At 40.3% G+C, this 15,503-nt stretch overlaps 1 non-coding gene across 1 annotated transcript; it reads left to right on the plus strand.

Annotated features, from left to right (window-relative positions):
• Nucleotides 1-14,270: 14,270 nt before the first annotated feature.
• On the plus strand, nucleotides 14,271-14,479 carry LOC112204265 (small nucleolar RNA SNORA73 family). The gene has a single exon (XR_002937837.1). It is a non-coding gene; the product is annotated as a small nucleolar RNA SNORA73 family (small nucleolar RNA).
• Nucleotides 14,480-15,503: the final 1,024 nt, after the last annotated feature.

Below are 15,503 nucleotides of genomic sequence, written 5' to 3' on the forward strand. Positions count from 1 at the left end.
CGACCGCTACCACGTACGGCTAATTTTTTGTATTTTTAGTAGAGACGGGGGTTTCACCGTGTTAGCCAGGATTGTCTTGATCTCCTGACCTCGTGATCAGCCACCCTTGGCCTCCCAAAGTGTTGGGATTACAGGCGTGAGCCACCGCGCCCGGCCTTTCTTTCTTTTTTTTTTTTGCGTTGAAGTTTCGCTCTTGTTCCCCAGGCTGGAGTGCAAAGGCGCCATCTTGGCTCCCTGCAACCTCCGCCTCCCGGGTTTGAGAGATTCTCCTGCCTCAGCCTCCCAAGTAGCTGGGATTATAGGCATGTGCCACCACACCTGGCTAATTTTGTATTTTTTAGTAGAGACGGAGTTTCACCATGTTGGTCAGGCTGGCCTTGAACTCCTGACCTCAGGTGATCCACCCACCTCACCCTCCCAAAGTTCTGGGATTACAGTTGTGAGCCACCGTGCCCGGCCTAAATAACAAAATTATTTTTCACGTATTCCTTTATGTCTTTGATTTTTTTGCTCACTTTTTTTTTTCTTGATGAAGTTTCGCTCTTTAGCCCAGGCTGGAGTGCAGTGGTGCGATCTCGGCCCACTGCAACCTCTGCCTTCCTGTTTCAAGTGATTCTTCTGCCTTAGCCTCCTGAGTAGCTGGGATTACAGGCATCCACCAACATGCCCAGCTAATTTTTGTATTTTTTCATAGAGAGGGGGTTTCACCCAAGTTGGAGTGCAATGATGTGATCATAGTTCGCTGCAGCCTCTAACTCCTGGGCTCAAGTGATCCTCCTCAGTAGCTAGGGGTACAGATGCATGCCGAGCTAATTTTTTAATTGTTTGTAGACAGGGTCTTGCTATGTTGCCCAGACTGGTCTTAAACTCCTGACCTTAGCGATTCTCCTGATCCTCCCACCTCAGCATCCCAAAGTGTTGGAATTACAGATGTGAGCCACGGTGCCTGGCCCTCACTCTATGTTAATAGGATTCATCAATGTTGGGAATAGCCATGGCTGTTCATTTTCATTACTATATGCTATTCTATTGTACATACACACCACAATTTGTCCATCTGCTCTAGTGCTGATGGTAGTTGGCTTATTTCCAGCTTCTCACTATTATAAACAAAACCGTGATGAACCCTCTTGTACATGGCTCTGTACACAGTGTATAGGAACTTCTCCAAGCTGCATGTGCAAGAGCGTCATAGAGGGGTCACCCTGTATGCATATCTCCTACTTTATAGGTTAATCCAAAGCTTTTTTCCAAAGAGATTATACCAACTTACATCCCTGTCAAATAAATCAACATTAGTTGATCACCAACTATGTTATTTAGGTCTTGGGGGAAGAAGCAATAAACAGAACAGACAAAATCCCTGCCAGCATTGAGTTTATATTAAAGTGGATGGTGACAAATTTAAAAAAATAATATTACAAATGTAAATGAAATGAAACAATAATGCATAGTAACGGGGGAGAGGGTAAGAGTGGAGTGAAGTGCTCTTTCAAGCAAAGGTAATTGTGGTGGACTTTCTACCTCTTCAAGGAGGTCAAGGTCAGATTTAAAGATTTATGAACTTGGACTTCTTGTTTTCACTTCTGTAAGATGTAAGGAGCTTGGAAGTCATCTCTCTGTCCTAACAACAAGTAAAAACCTGAACAGACACAAACATCAGCAACTCTTTTTGGATCTACAAGGAGGGAAGGACACAGAGTAAAGTGCTGCCTGCAAGATTGGAGAGACAAGTGAATCCAGGGAGCCATGATTTACTGGAGCAGATACCCATAAGCAGAAACCTCTGCAGAAATTAATGCCAGGGAAGGAAAACCTGAACTGTAAATGACAAATTGGTGGAGCCTCAGAGTGGGCAAAGCTGAGAGTTAAAACTCCAGAGGGATCCACTGATAGGTGTGCTTCCACAATATTAGGAGATTTACCTCCGGAGCTTATCCAGGTTCCCACACTAAATATTGGAGGAAAATCCCCTTGTTCTTCTGACAGGGGAGGGGAAAATGAATCCCTTTGAAATACATCAGTGTATTCTGTTAATAAGGTCTGTCCTTAGGAGAAACAAGTTAGCTAGAGCCTGTCTTGCTGGGGTATTATCAGAGCCTAAAGACCTGGGGAAGGACTGGCTGGGCAGGTTGGCCCATGCCTGTAATCCTAGCACTCTGGGAGGCCGAGGCAGGGGGATCACTTGAGGTCAGGAGTTTGAGACCAGCCTGGCCAACATGGTGAAACCTCTTCTCTACTAAAAATACAAAAATTAGCCAGGCGTGGTGATGCACTCTTGTAATCCCAGCTACTTGGGAGGCTGAGGCAGGAGAAACGTTTGATGGAGGTTGCAGTGGGCCGAGATCGTGCCACTGCACTCCAGCCTGAGTAACAGAGTGACATTCCATCAAAAAAATTTTAATTTAATTTAAAAAGACCTGGGGAGGGAAATACCTAATTCCAGTCAGCTTCAGCTTTCCACATGGAGAACAGAGGTAAACACCCACCTGTAGCCCACTGTAACCATCCTGTCCCACCTAAGAGGAAGAACTGAGGAGTACTTGTGAAGGTCACCATCCAGAGTCACAGGCTCACTAAAAGACTGAGACCTAATCGCAGGAATTCAGAATGCTTTCTCCCTGCACCCCTTGCCACCACAGCACTAAAGGTCATTTACAGCTATTTTTTTAATGTGGTACATAATGTCCAGCTACCAAGAAACAATTGTAAGACATACCAGAGGGCAAAAAAGCCCAACACAATTTGAAGAAACAGAGCAGGTATCAGAACCAGACTCAGACATGGAAGGGATGCTGGAATTATTAGACCAGGAGTTTAAAACAACTGTGATTAATATGCTAAAGACTCTCATGGGTGAAGAAGACAGCATACAAGAACAGATGGACAGTGGAAGCAGAGAAATGGAAATCCTAAGAAAGAACCAAAAAGAAATGCCAGAGATCAAAAATGCTGTAACAGAAATGAAGGATGTCTTTGATGGGCTTATTAGTAGATTGGACATGGCTGAGGAAAGGCTCTCTGAGCTTGAAGATATGTCAATAGAAACTCCAAAATGTGAAAAGCAAAGAAAACAAAGACCAAAAAACCAAAACAATGTCCCAGGACTATGAGACAACTACAAAAGGTATAACATACACATAACGGGAATACCAGAAGGAGCAGAAAGAAAGAAAGGAAAGAAATATTTGAAATAATAATGACTGAGAATTTTTCCCCAAGTTAATATCAGACACCAAACTACAGATCCAGGAAGCTCGGAAAATACCAAGCAGGATAAATGCCAACAAAACGACACCTTAGCATATCATTTTCAAACTACAGAAAATCAAAGATATGGAAAAACATCCTTAAAGAAGCCAGAAGGGAAAAATACTTTACCTGTAGAGGACCAAAATAAGAATTACATCTGACTTATTCTCAGAAGTCATGCAAGCAAGAGGAAAGTGGAGTGAAATATTTAGAGTTGAAGTCAGGTACAGTGGCTCATGCCTGTAATCCCAGCACTTTGGGAGGCTGAGGTGGAAGCATCACTTGAGCCTAGAAGTTTGAGACCAGACTGAGCAACATAGGGAGACCTTGTCTATACTAAACATTTTAAAAATTAGCCAGGTGTGGTGGTGTGCACCTGTAGTCCCAGCTGTTCAGGAGGCTGAGGTGGGAGGATTGCTTGAGCCCACGAGTTCAAAGCTGCAGTAAGCTATGGGTGACATGAGTCTGGGTAACAGAGAGAGACCCCGTCTCAAAAATAACAAATAAATAAAGTGTTGAGAGGAAAAAACCACCAACCTAGAATTCTGTACCCTGAGAAAGTATCCATCAAAAGTGACAGAGAAATAAAGACTTTCTCATACAAACAAAATTTGAGAGAATTTGTTGCCAGAAGATCTGCCTTCCAAGAAATGTTAAAAAATATTCTTTAGAGAGAAAGGAAATGATATAGGTCAGAAACTCAAATTTGCATAGAGAAAGGAAGAGTATCAAAGAATGAATAAGTAAAAGTAAAATATTTTATTTTTCTTATTCTTAATTGATGTAAAGATAGCAGTTTATTCAAAATAATAATAATAGCAACAATATATTCAATTATGTGTGCCTATGTATTCTCATATATAAGTGAAATGAATGACAGCAATGACACAAGGGATAGAAAGGAGAAATTAAGATTATTTTATCATTCCAAGATACTCACACTACTTGAAGTGGTACAGGGTTACTTGAAAATAGACTTGGATTAGTTATAAATATATGTTGCAAACTCTAGAGTAACCATTAAAAAAGTAAAAAAAAAAAAAACCACACAAGTATAATTAGCATGTAAAGAAAAGTGAGAAAATGAAATCATTGAAATGCTCTATTACAACCTCCAAAGGCAGAAAAAGAGTGAAAGACAAAAATAGGAACAAAGAACCAGGGCAGCAAATAGAAAATAGCAACAAATGTGGTAGATATTAATTCAACTATATCAATGACCGCTATGAATATTAATGGTCTTAATCCACTGTTTAAAAGACAGAAATTCTTAGAGTGAATGAAAACACAAGACCCAACTGTATGTTGTCTACAAAAAAGTCAGTTTAAATATAGACACATATAGGTTAAAAATAGAGGCATAGAGAGTAATATACCATGCTAACTTAATTAAAAGAAAGTGGGAGTAGCTATATTAATTTCAGACAGAGCAGATTTCAAAGCAAGAAAAGGTATTAGGGATAAAGAAGGGCACTATATAATAATAAAGGGGTCAGTTCTCCACAAAGACATAACAATCCTTAACCTGTATACATCTAACTACAGACCATCAAACTATGGGAGGCAAGAATGGATAGAACTGCAAGGAGAAACAGGTGAATCCACTGTCATAGTTGGAGACTTCAACACTCCTCTATTATAAATGGACAGATCCAGAGGCAGAAAATCAGTAAGGATATAGTTGAACTCAACAACACATTAATCAACTGGATATGATGAACATCTATAAACTACTTTATTCAGCAGTATCAGGATATACATTCTTTTCAAGCTTACACGGAATATTTGCCAAGGAAGACCACATTCTGGGCTATAAAACACACCTTAACAAATTTAAAAGAGTAGAAATTATACAATATCTGCCCTAAGATTGTAATGGAATTAAACTAGAAATCAATAACAGAAAGATAACTGGAAATTACCAAAAACATGCAGATTAAATAACACACTTTCAAATAACACATAAGTCAAAGAAGATATCTCAAGAGAAATTTTAAAATATTTTGAACTAAGTGGAAATGAAAACACAAGTTATCAAAATTTTGGGGATGCAGCAAAAGTAACGCTTAGAGGAAAATGTATAGCACTGAATGCAAATATTAGAAAAGAAAGAAGATCTAAAATCAATAATCTAAGTTTTCATTTTAGATCACCAGAAAAAGAAGAGCTAATTCAATGTAAAGTAAGCAGAAGAAAATAAATAATAAGAATTAGACAAAAAATCAATGGAACTGAAAACAGGAAGTCAATAGATAAAATCAATAGAGAAAAAATCTGGTTCTTTAAAAAGTTCAATACAATTGATAAGAACCTAGCCAGGCTAACTAAAAAGAAGGAGGGAGGGAGAGAAAGAGGGAGATAGACAGTAAGAGAGAGAGAGAGAGAGAGAGAGAACACCAATGATCAATATAAGAAACAAAAGAGGGGGACATCAACATAGATCATATAAACATTAAAAAGATAATCAAGGAATACTATGAACAACTCTATCCCCACATTTGGTAACCTAGATGAAATGGACCAATTCCTTGAAAGACACAATTTGCCAAAATTCACATAAGAAATAAACAACTCGAATAGGCCTATATATATTAAAGAAATTGAATCAATAATTAACCTTTCAAAGCACAAAGCACCAGGATCAGATGTGTTCATTGGTGAATTCTGCCACACATTTTAAAAGAAAATGATACCATTTCTCCACAATCTCTTTCAGAGGATAGAAGGAGAAGAGATACTAACTCATTTTATGAGGCCAGCATTACCTTAATACCAAAACTAGACAAAGACTACGAGAAAAGAAAACCACAAACCAATACTTCTCATGAACATAGACGCAAAAATCCTCAACAAAATATTAGAAAATAAAATCTAACATTGTATGAAAAAATTATACACCACAAGCAAATGGGATTTATCCTGGATATGCAAGGCTGGTTCAACATTATAAAATCAATTAATGTAATCTATCACATAAACAGTCTGAAAAATCACATAATCATGTTAATACATGCAGAAAAAGGCATTTGATAAAATCTAATACCCATTCATGACAAGAACTCTCAGTAAACTAGGAATAAACGGGGACCTTTCTAAACTTGATAAAGAATACCTACAAAAAAACACCTATGGCTTACATCATAATTAATGGTGAAAAAGTTGAAGCCTTCTTGCTAAGATCAAGAACAGGGAAAGGATATCCCTCCCCTCTCATCACTCCTTTTTGGTATCAAACTGGAAGTCCTAGCTTATGCAATTAAAAAAAAAAAGGAAATAAAGGTTATACAGATTGGGAAGGAACAAATAAAACTATCTTTGTTCACAGATGACATGACTGTCTGTATAAAAAAATTCAAAAAATTCAACAAAAATACTCCTGAACTAATAAGCAATTATAGCAAGATTGCAGGATACAAGATTAATACAGAAAAGTCAACAGTTTTTCTATACACCAGCAATGAACAAGTGGAATTTAAACTAAAAACACAACACCATTTACATTAGCACCAAAAAATGAAAAATACTTTGGCATAGATCTAACAAAAATATGTACAGGAGCTACATGAAGAAAATCACAAAATTCTAATGAACAAAATCAAATAACTAAATAAATAGGGAGCTATTTCATGTTCATGGATAAGAAGGCTCAATATTGTAAAGATGCCAGTTCTTCCCAACTTAATCTATAGATTCAATGCAATCCCAATCAAAATTCCTGTAAGTTTTTTGAATATCTTCTAACACATTCTAGAGTTTATATGGAGAGACAAATGACCCAGTGTGGCCAACACAATATTGAAGGATAAGAATAAAGTTGGAGGACTGATACTATCTGACTTCAAGACTTTATATAAAGCTATAGTAATCAAGACAGTGTGGTTTTGGCAAAATAACAGATAAATAGATCAATGGAAGAGAATAGGGAACCCAGAAATAGACACACATAAATATAGTCAACTAATCTTTTACAATGGAGCAAAGTTAGTCTTTTCAACAAAAAGTACTGGAACTGTGTGGACATGCACATGCATGCGCACCTGCGCGCGTGCACACACACACACACACACATACATCTAGACACAGATCTTACACCCTTCACAAAAATTAACTCCAAATAGATCATAGACCTAAATGTAAAGACCAAAACTATTAAACTCCTAGAAGATAGAAGAAACCTAGGTGACTGTGGTATGGGGATGACTTTTTAGATATAACACCAAAAGCAGGATCCTGAAAGAACTAATTGATAAGCTGGACTTCATTAAAATTAAAAACCTTTACTATGCCAAAGACAGTGTCAAGCGAATGAAAAGATAAGCTACAGACTTGAAAATATTTACAGAATACACATCATATAAAGAACTGTTACTCAAAATATTCAAGGAACTCAACAAGAAAAGAACAACCCAATAAACAGGTCAAAGACCTTAGCAATACCTCAGTAAAGAAGATACATAGCTGGCAAATATGCATATGATGCTCCACATTATACATCATCAGAAAAATGCAAATTAAAACAATAATGAGATATTACTACATACCTATTAAATGGCCAAAATCTGGAACACTGACAACCACAAATGCTGGTGAGAATGTGGAGCAGCAGAACTCTCATTCATTGCTGGCAGGAAAGCAAAATGGTAAAGCCACTTTGGAGGATAGTTTAGTGGTTTCTTACCAAACTAGACATATCTTTACCATATAAACCAGCAGCTGTACTCTTTGGTGTTCACCCAAAGGAGTCGAAAACTTATGTCCACACAAAAACCTGCACATGGTTTCTTATAGCAGCTTTGTTCATGATCATCAAAACTTGGAAGCAAGATGTCTTGGAAGCAAGAATAAATAAATAAATAAATAAACAAACAAACATGTTGAGAATGGAATATTATTCAGTGCTAACAAGAAATGAACTATCAATCTATGAAAAGACATGAAGGAACCCTAAATGCATATTACTAAGTAAAATAAGCCAATCTGAAAAGGCTACATACTGTATGATTCCAACTATATGACACTGTGGAAAAGCCAAAACTATAGGGATAATAGAAAGATCAGTGGTTGTAAGGGGCTGGTGGAGTGGAGGAGGAACAGGTGGAGCACAAAAGATTTTTAGAGCAAAGAAAATACTCTGTGATACATGTCATTATACACTTGTTGAAATCCATAGAAGTTCTAACACCAAGAGTGAACCCTAATGTAACTGTTGACTTTGAGTGATTATGATGTGTCAGTGTTCATAAATTGTAACAGATGTACCACTCTGTGGGGGGTGTTGATAATGGGGGAGGCTATGCATCTGTGGGAGCAGAGTATATAGGAAATCTCTGTAATTCCCTTGGAATTTTGCTGCAAACCTAAAACTGTTAAAAAAAAAAAAAAGATCTTAAAAAAAAGGGCTGGGGCTGGGCGTGGTGGTTCTTGCCTGTAATCCCAGCACTTTTGGAGGCCGAGGTGGGTGGATCACTTGAGCTCAGGAGTTTGAGACCAGCCTGGCCAACCCAGTGAAACCCTGTCTCTTCCAAAAATACAAAAAATTAGCTAGGCATGGTTGCGAGTGCCTGTGGGCTCAGCTATTCAGAAGGCCGAGGCAGGAGGATCGCTTGAGCCTGGGAGGCGGAGGTTGTAGTGAGCTGAGATCGCACCACTGCACTCCAGCCTGGGCGACAGAGACGCTGTCTTAGAAATAAATAAATAAATAAATAAATAAAAATAAGGGCTGCGTGTGGTGGCTCACACTTGTAATCCTAGCACCTTGGCAGGCCAAGGCATGAAGATTGCTTGAGGCCAGGGGTTTGAGACCTGCTTGGAAAAAATAGTGAGATTTTTGTTTCTATTAAAATAAAAAAAATAGCCAGGTATGGTGGATTGCTTGAACCCAGGAGTTCAAGGATACAGTGAGCTATAATTGTGCCACTGCATCCCAGCCTGGGTGACAGAGTGAGATCCTGTCTCAAGCAAACAAACAAACAAAAAATAACTGTGTCCTTTTGTTGGTTTTAGTTTACATGGCTAATGATATGGGTACATTTTCATGTAGTTCCTTGGCTATTTGAATTTCCTCTTTTGTGAAGTTCCTATTGAAGTTTTTTTGTCCATTTTTGCATTGTCTTCCCTTATTTTCTTATTGATTCATCAGGAGTTTTTCACTCTCTTAATTATATCTTTTGATGAACAAAATTAAAATTATTTGGTCAGATTTATCAGTCTTTTTTGCCTAAAACTGCGCTGTTGCTGAATTTTCCTGTGGTTTGGTTTCCTTCCTGCAATCTCTGTGGCTGCCTCCTGATGGATGCACCCGCTCACTCCAGTAAGGCAGAATGGCCTCAAGAGGTCAGAGCACAGGCTTCCAGGGATCCGCCTGGACCTCTGAACCTATAGCCTCATTCCTCATTTTCCCAGTCCCATGGAGCTGTTCACTCCTCAAAGCAATGGGAAAGTGCCTGGTGACCCATTCTTGCCATGTGGCCTGTGTGATCCGGTAGCGGCTGCATGCTGTCTCTGACCTCTGTCCCTGGGAAGATGCTGCTGGTGTGGCTGGGAATGTACTTTCCCTCCTTCGCTTTTCTTCTCGCCTCTTTCAGGCAGTGCCCACTCACACTTGAGTTTTTCTTGGTCCCCACTCCCACCCTGAGCTTGGGTTAGGACCCCCTTGTTGGTCTTCCTGTGGTGCCTACTCTCTACCATTATCACTGCCCTGACCACAGTTCATGCCCAGTGTTAGTGTCTTAAAAAAAGAGTAAACATCTTAACACTCGATACTGTGCTCCATGACGACCAGGGCAGCCAACTAATCCAGCACGGTGAGCACCCAATAACTGCTTGTTGATCTGGAGATGAACACTGACTAAAAAGCATTGTCCAGGCCTTTAGCCTAGTGAGTTCTGTTGGCTGACTACATTTTAAAGATGTCTGTTGGTTTCTTAATAAGGTGAGAACTTTCTCTTCTTACCATTAACTCATATTAGGATTTCTTTCCAGCAAGTGGTGGTGAGCGTGGGTGGAGGGTGGCTGAGAGAAACAAGGCACTTGGAAATCTGCTAGGAGAAGGAGAGGCCCTGAAAGCCAGCTGTGGATACTGGGTCAAAAGCCATAATCAAATCATCACAAGCAATCTCCGCCCCTTATTCATTTTGGGGAGACTTGCAAAGCCTGGCCAAAGTGAAGAGAGAGCTCCTTGTGTGGTTTGGATGAATCTGAGGCAGCCCCCATGTGGATTCTGTGCTATTCGTGCTGTTTATCTTTTAAAAATAGGGCAGTGGTTACACAGCTGAGGCCCTGAGCCTGCCCAGCTCCCTGCACGACCCTGCCCGCTCCAAGGCTGATAGCACTTCCTTCCTGGCCTCGCGTGGCTTCCTGCACTGGCCTTATCGCCACACAAAACTTGACACTGTACTGGAATGCGCTCAGGGTCCGTAAATGGAAATCTCTTGCTTTCTACATTTACAAACAACTGTCATCTATAAAATGCTTTCTTTATTTCCAGACTTACACTTTCTTTACACTAGTTGGAATGGGGTTCATATGAGATCATTTTCCCTCTCTATCCCTCATTTTCACCTGAAGTTTTAGTCTTTCGTTTTTTGAGCCCAGAAAATAAATAATACACATGGCATCTGTGCAAGCTGCAGTGTTTACAGCAGTTGTGGGGAATGGTTTTCCACATACAGTGAATTATACTTTATGCCATTTCCTTCATTTTATTACATGCCTGCCGTGAAGAAACAGGGTAGGTAGAGGGCTGTGAATGATGTCATGTGAACAGACACACGTTTAGTACCAACATCTTTGGCATTCTTTGCAAATTTTAAGCATTTCAGTGATTAAGAAAGCTTTTTTGGGCTGGGCGTGGTTGCTCACACCTATAATCCCAGCACTTTGGGAGGTCGAGGTGGGTGAATCATTTGAGGTCAGGAGTTCTAGACCAGCCTGGCCAACATGGCAAAATCTTGTCTCTAGTAAAAAAAATACAAAAATTAGCCGGGTGTGGTGGTGCACGCCTGTAATCCCAACTACTGGGGGAGGCTGAGGCAGGAGAATTGCTTGAACCCAGGAGACTGAGGTGAGCCAAAATCGAGCCACTGCATTCCAGCCTGGGTGACAGAGCGAGACTCTGTCTCAAAAAAAGAAAAGAAAAGAAAGAAAAGAAAAGAAAAGAAAAGTAAAGAAAGCTTTTTTGTTTCTCATCATCTGAGATCTGCTGCTGCTGTACTACTTTCTCTCTCTCATACAACTTCAAAGTGGACATTAGGTAAACATCACGTTGAAAATTAACATATGGAGTGCCAAATTCATTTAAGAGAAGATGGGGATCACAAAATATTTAAAGCTTATCTGTCTGAGCTCTTTAATATTCATGAAGACAATGCAACAAGAAGAGTTTCAGAGAAATAGCGCATGTGCTGTTCTCTGCTTTGCAGTGTAGTAAATAAAAGCTATGTTGAAAATAATTTAAAATTTGGTATGGTCCTGATCTGGAAAATTCAAGGGGTTAATGAAAGGGAAAAGTAACTTAAACGAGGTTTCTGGGAGTGTCTCGGCTTTCTGAATGCAGTTGCCTTTCATGAGCTCATGAACCTTCTTAAGATATTATGATCTTTTACCCAGGCAAGGGGAATTTCCTCAGATATGATTAAAGAGTGGGCGGGCCATGTCCTCAGAAGTCAGAAGACTTAATATTGGAAACATGAACTCTCTTGGAGCCATTCCCAATTTTATTTCAGAGGAATTCCCCCCTGCAGAACCACTCCCACGATGGAAGGCAGGGATGAAGGAAGCCTTTTGAAATGTATTTATTTTTTAATCTGAAAGTTGAAGAGTTTCCCCTCCCCCCACCATGGAAACTACTAAATTAAGAGTCTGGATAAACAGTTTGAAGTCTCCTTTTTAGGATGGGTAAAGTAAACAAGTAAAGAGTACTCAAAAATTCTCATTAAAGGTACACAACCATCCTGAGTTATTATTTCCAAGGGAATGTTACCTCAGTCGTGGATGGAAGCGTCATGGGTGACGAAAGATCAGGGCTTTTACTTAAAGAACGAGGCAGCTTTCATTAAGCTACTAAGTGTGAATATGAACTCTGCTGTGACACGTTAGGAAGAAGTAAAATATGACAGGAAAAATAGCAGGCTTAAGATTGAACTGTGAGGGAAGGCTTCTCTGTGAAGCTGTTTATTGAGGCCGGTGGAGGAGAAGCAGCCCACTGGGGTGGAGCGGAGGGAATGGCCGATATTCCAAGGTAGGAGGGAGTCTGACGGTGAACAGAAGGGACAAACGGCCAGAGCCCAGAGAGTGCAGCCAGGGTGGGAATGAATGAGAGGGCAGGTCGAGAGATAGGGAAGGACTAGATCACCTATGGCCTCTTAGATCATGGTAAAAGTTTTGGATATTATTTTTACTGTGGTAAATACACATAAGACAAAATTTGCCATCTGAACTATTTTTAAGTGTACTGTTCAGTGGCATTAAGTATATTCACATTGTGTGCAAGCATCACCACCCTCCATCTCTAGAACTCTTTCATCTTCCCAAGCTGACTCTCTGTACCCATTGAACACCAACTCCCATTTCCCTCTCCTCGCAGCCTGTGGCAACCACAATTCTACTTTCTGTCTCTATGAATTTGAGTACTCGAGGTACCCCATGTGGGTAGGATTGTAAAGTATCTGTCTTTTTTGACTGGCTGATTTCGCTCAGCACTATGTCCTCAGCGTTCATCCATGTTGTAGAATGCATCAGAATTTCATTCCTTTTTAAGGTTGAATGATATCCCATTATATGCATATGCCATGTTTTGTTTATCCATTCACCTATTGATGGACTTTTGGATTATTCCCATATTTTGGTTATTATGAACAATGCTGTTACAAACACCAGTGTACAAATACCTGTTTGAGTTGCTGCTTTCAATTCTTTTGGGTATATAATCAGAAATGGAATTTCTGGATCATATGGTAATTCTACATTTTATTTTTTTAGAGTCACCACGCTGTTTTCCATAGCAGCTGCATGTTTTACACTCTCACCAGCAATGTACAGGGGTTCCAGTTGCATCACACCCTTGACAGCACTTATGATTTTTTCTGATTTTTATTTTTCTGTAATAGTAATCCTAACGGGTGTGAAGAAGAGTTTGAAATTATTGAGTTAGGAGCCACTGCATGATTTTGACGAGGGAATGACACAATCCCTTTTCTTTTTAAAAAGATCACTCTGGCTGATGGATGGAGAAGAGATTGAAGGGGAGAAGAAAGCAATGGGGCAGACTAATTTTGAGAACATTTTGGTGTCCAGGAAAAGAATGATGATGGTATGACCTATGGTAGTAGTTCTGAAGAAGAGAGGACACAGATTCAAAATATACTTTAGGGTGAGGGGTGGTGGCACTTGCCTATAATCCCAGCACTTTGGGAGGCCAAGGCAGTCAGATCACTTGAGCTCAAGAGTTTGAGACCAGCTTGGCCAACATGGTGAAACGCTGTCTCTACTAAAAATACAAAAATCAGCCAGGCATGATGGCGTGCACCTGTAATCCCAGCTACATGGGAGGCTGAGGCAGGAGAATCGCTTGAACCTGGGAAGTGGAGGTTGCAGTGAGCCGAGATCGCGCTACTGCACTCCAGCAGCCTGATGGAGACTAGGGAGGCAGGCACCAAATTTGGCAATCAATGCCCATAAAATATTCAGTGCAAACATCAAGAGACAGAAAATGGGATTGGTAACATGGATACTGAGGAAACCAACTCAGAAAGGTTAAGTAAGTAACTTAAGTTCACACAGCATAAAATGCAAGTGGCAGAGTCAAGAGGCAAACCCAGGACTGTCTGATTACGAAGACTGGTCTCACCATTTTATGTCACTTCCTTCCAGTCAGAGCCGACCAGTCTCCAGGAATTTGGACTGCTGACTGCATTTATCAACTTTGGGAAATCTCTAGTAATAAAAGGGAGACACGCTGAGTAATAAGTGTGAAGTTTAGAACACAAACCTTGCAAGAGCTTTCAAGAATAAATAAAATTCCAACATGGATAGCCTGGGAGGTCACTCTCCCCAGGCTCTGTGGAAGTGGTGTTGGGGAGCATAGACGTTTGGTCCATGAAGTACAGTACAGCCCCTTTCCACAATGTTGGAGATGAAGCTGGGTCTCCTGTCTGCGCCTGCATATTCCTATAGCTTCCCTGAGTCCTGTGGATGATGACTGGTGAGACAAATCGTGCAGGAAACATGTTTAGTTTGAAAAAAAAATTAAAACAACAACAAAAAAACCCAACATATTTGGAATGTGATAGACAACAAGTGAATAGACAATCTCACTTAGAAATTGTATTTAATAGAGTTAATAAATTCAGTTGCCTTTTGCTGGGGAGTAATGAACAATTTCATCTCCCCCCCAAAGACTCTGGAGTCAAAGGTGGTGTTTAGACTCCGTTACCTGGAGCGCTGGTCTCTCATCTGTGTCAGGTACTTGACACAGAGGTATTTTACAGAGGAGGGGTGCTAAGTCACGAGAAGGATGAACAGGAAGAGAAGAGTGATTACAGGCTGGAGGTTAAGAACAGAGATTCCGAAGTTTCACAGTATGAGTAGGAACTCACTGACTAGCTGTATGCTTGGCTAATGCTTCATCCTCTCCAACATTCAGCTTCATCATCTGTAAAAGGAATCCCGTAATGTCTATGTCTCAGGGATCCTGTGAGGGTGAGGTTAGGCATTGCACATGAAGGGCTTAGCTTAGCAAGTACTAGCTGCTTGTTAATCTTTATTACAATGGCATTTGAGCATATGCTTTACCTATGGAGCACATTTTACCTCTGAGCACCCTAGAGAAAGGAGAGTTTGGCAGTTTAGCAAGGGGGTCAGGGGACGTAGGAGGATGGCTACACAACGTACACTAAACTCACAATTAGGGAGTACAATCATGCTTTGTTCCGAAATGGCAAGTTTTTTGACAATGTGTCTTTATATCCATTGCTGGGTTTTTTTGGTTGTTTGTTTGTTTTGTTTTGTTTTGTTTTTAAGATGGACTGTCTCTCTGTTGCCTAGGCTGGAGTGTAGTGGCGCGATCTTGGCTCACCTCAACCTCCGCCTCCCGGGTTGAAGCAATTCTCCTGCCTCAGTCTCCTGAGTAGCTGGGATTACAGGTGCCTGCCACCATGCCCAGCTAATTTTTTGTATTTTTAATAGAGACAGGGTTTCACCATGTTAGCCAGGCTGGTCTCGAACTCCTGACCTCAAGTGATCCTCCCACCTTG

Source organism: Pan troglodytes, chromosome 7 (genome assembly GCF_028858775.2).
Source record: "Pan troglodytes isolate AG18354 chromosome 7, NHGRI_mPanTro3-v2.0_pri, whole genome shotgun sequence".
Lineage (NCBI taxonomy): Eukaryota > Metazoa > Chordata > Mammalia > Primates > Hominidae > Pan > Pan troglodytes.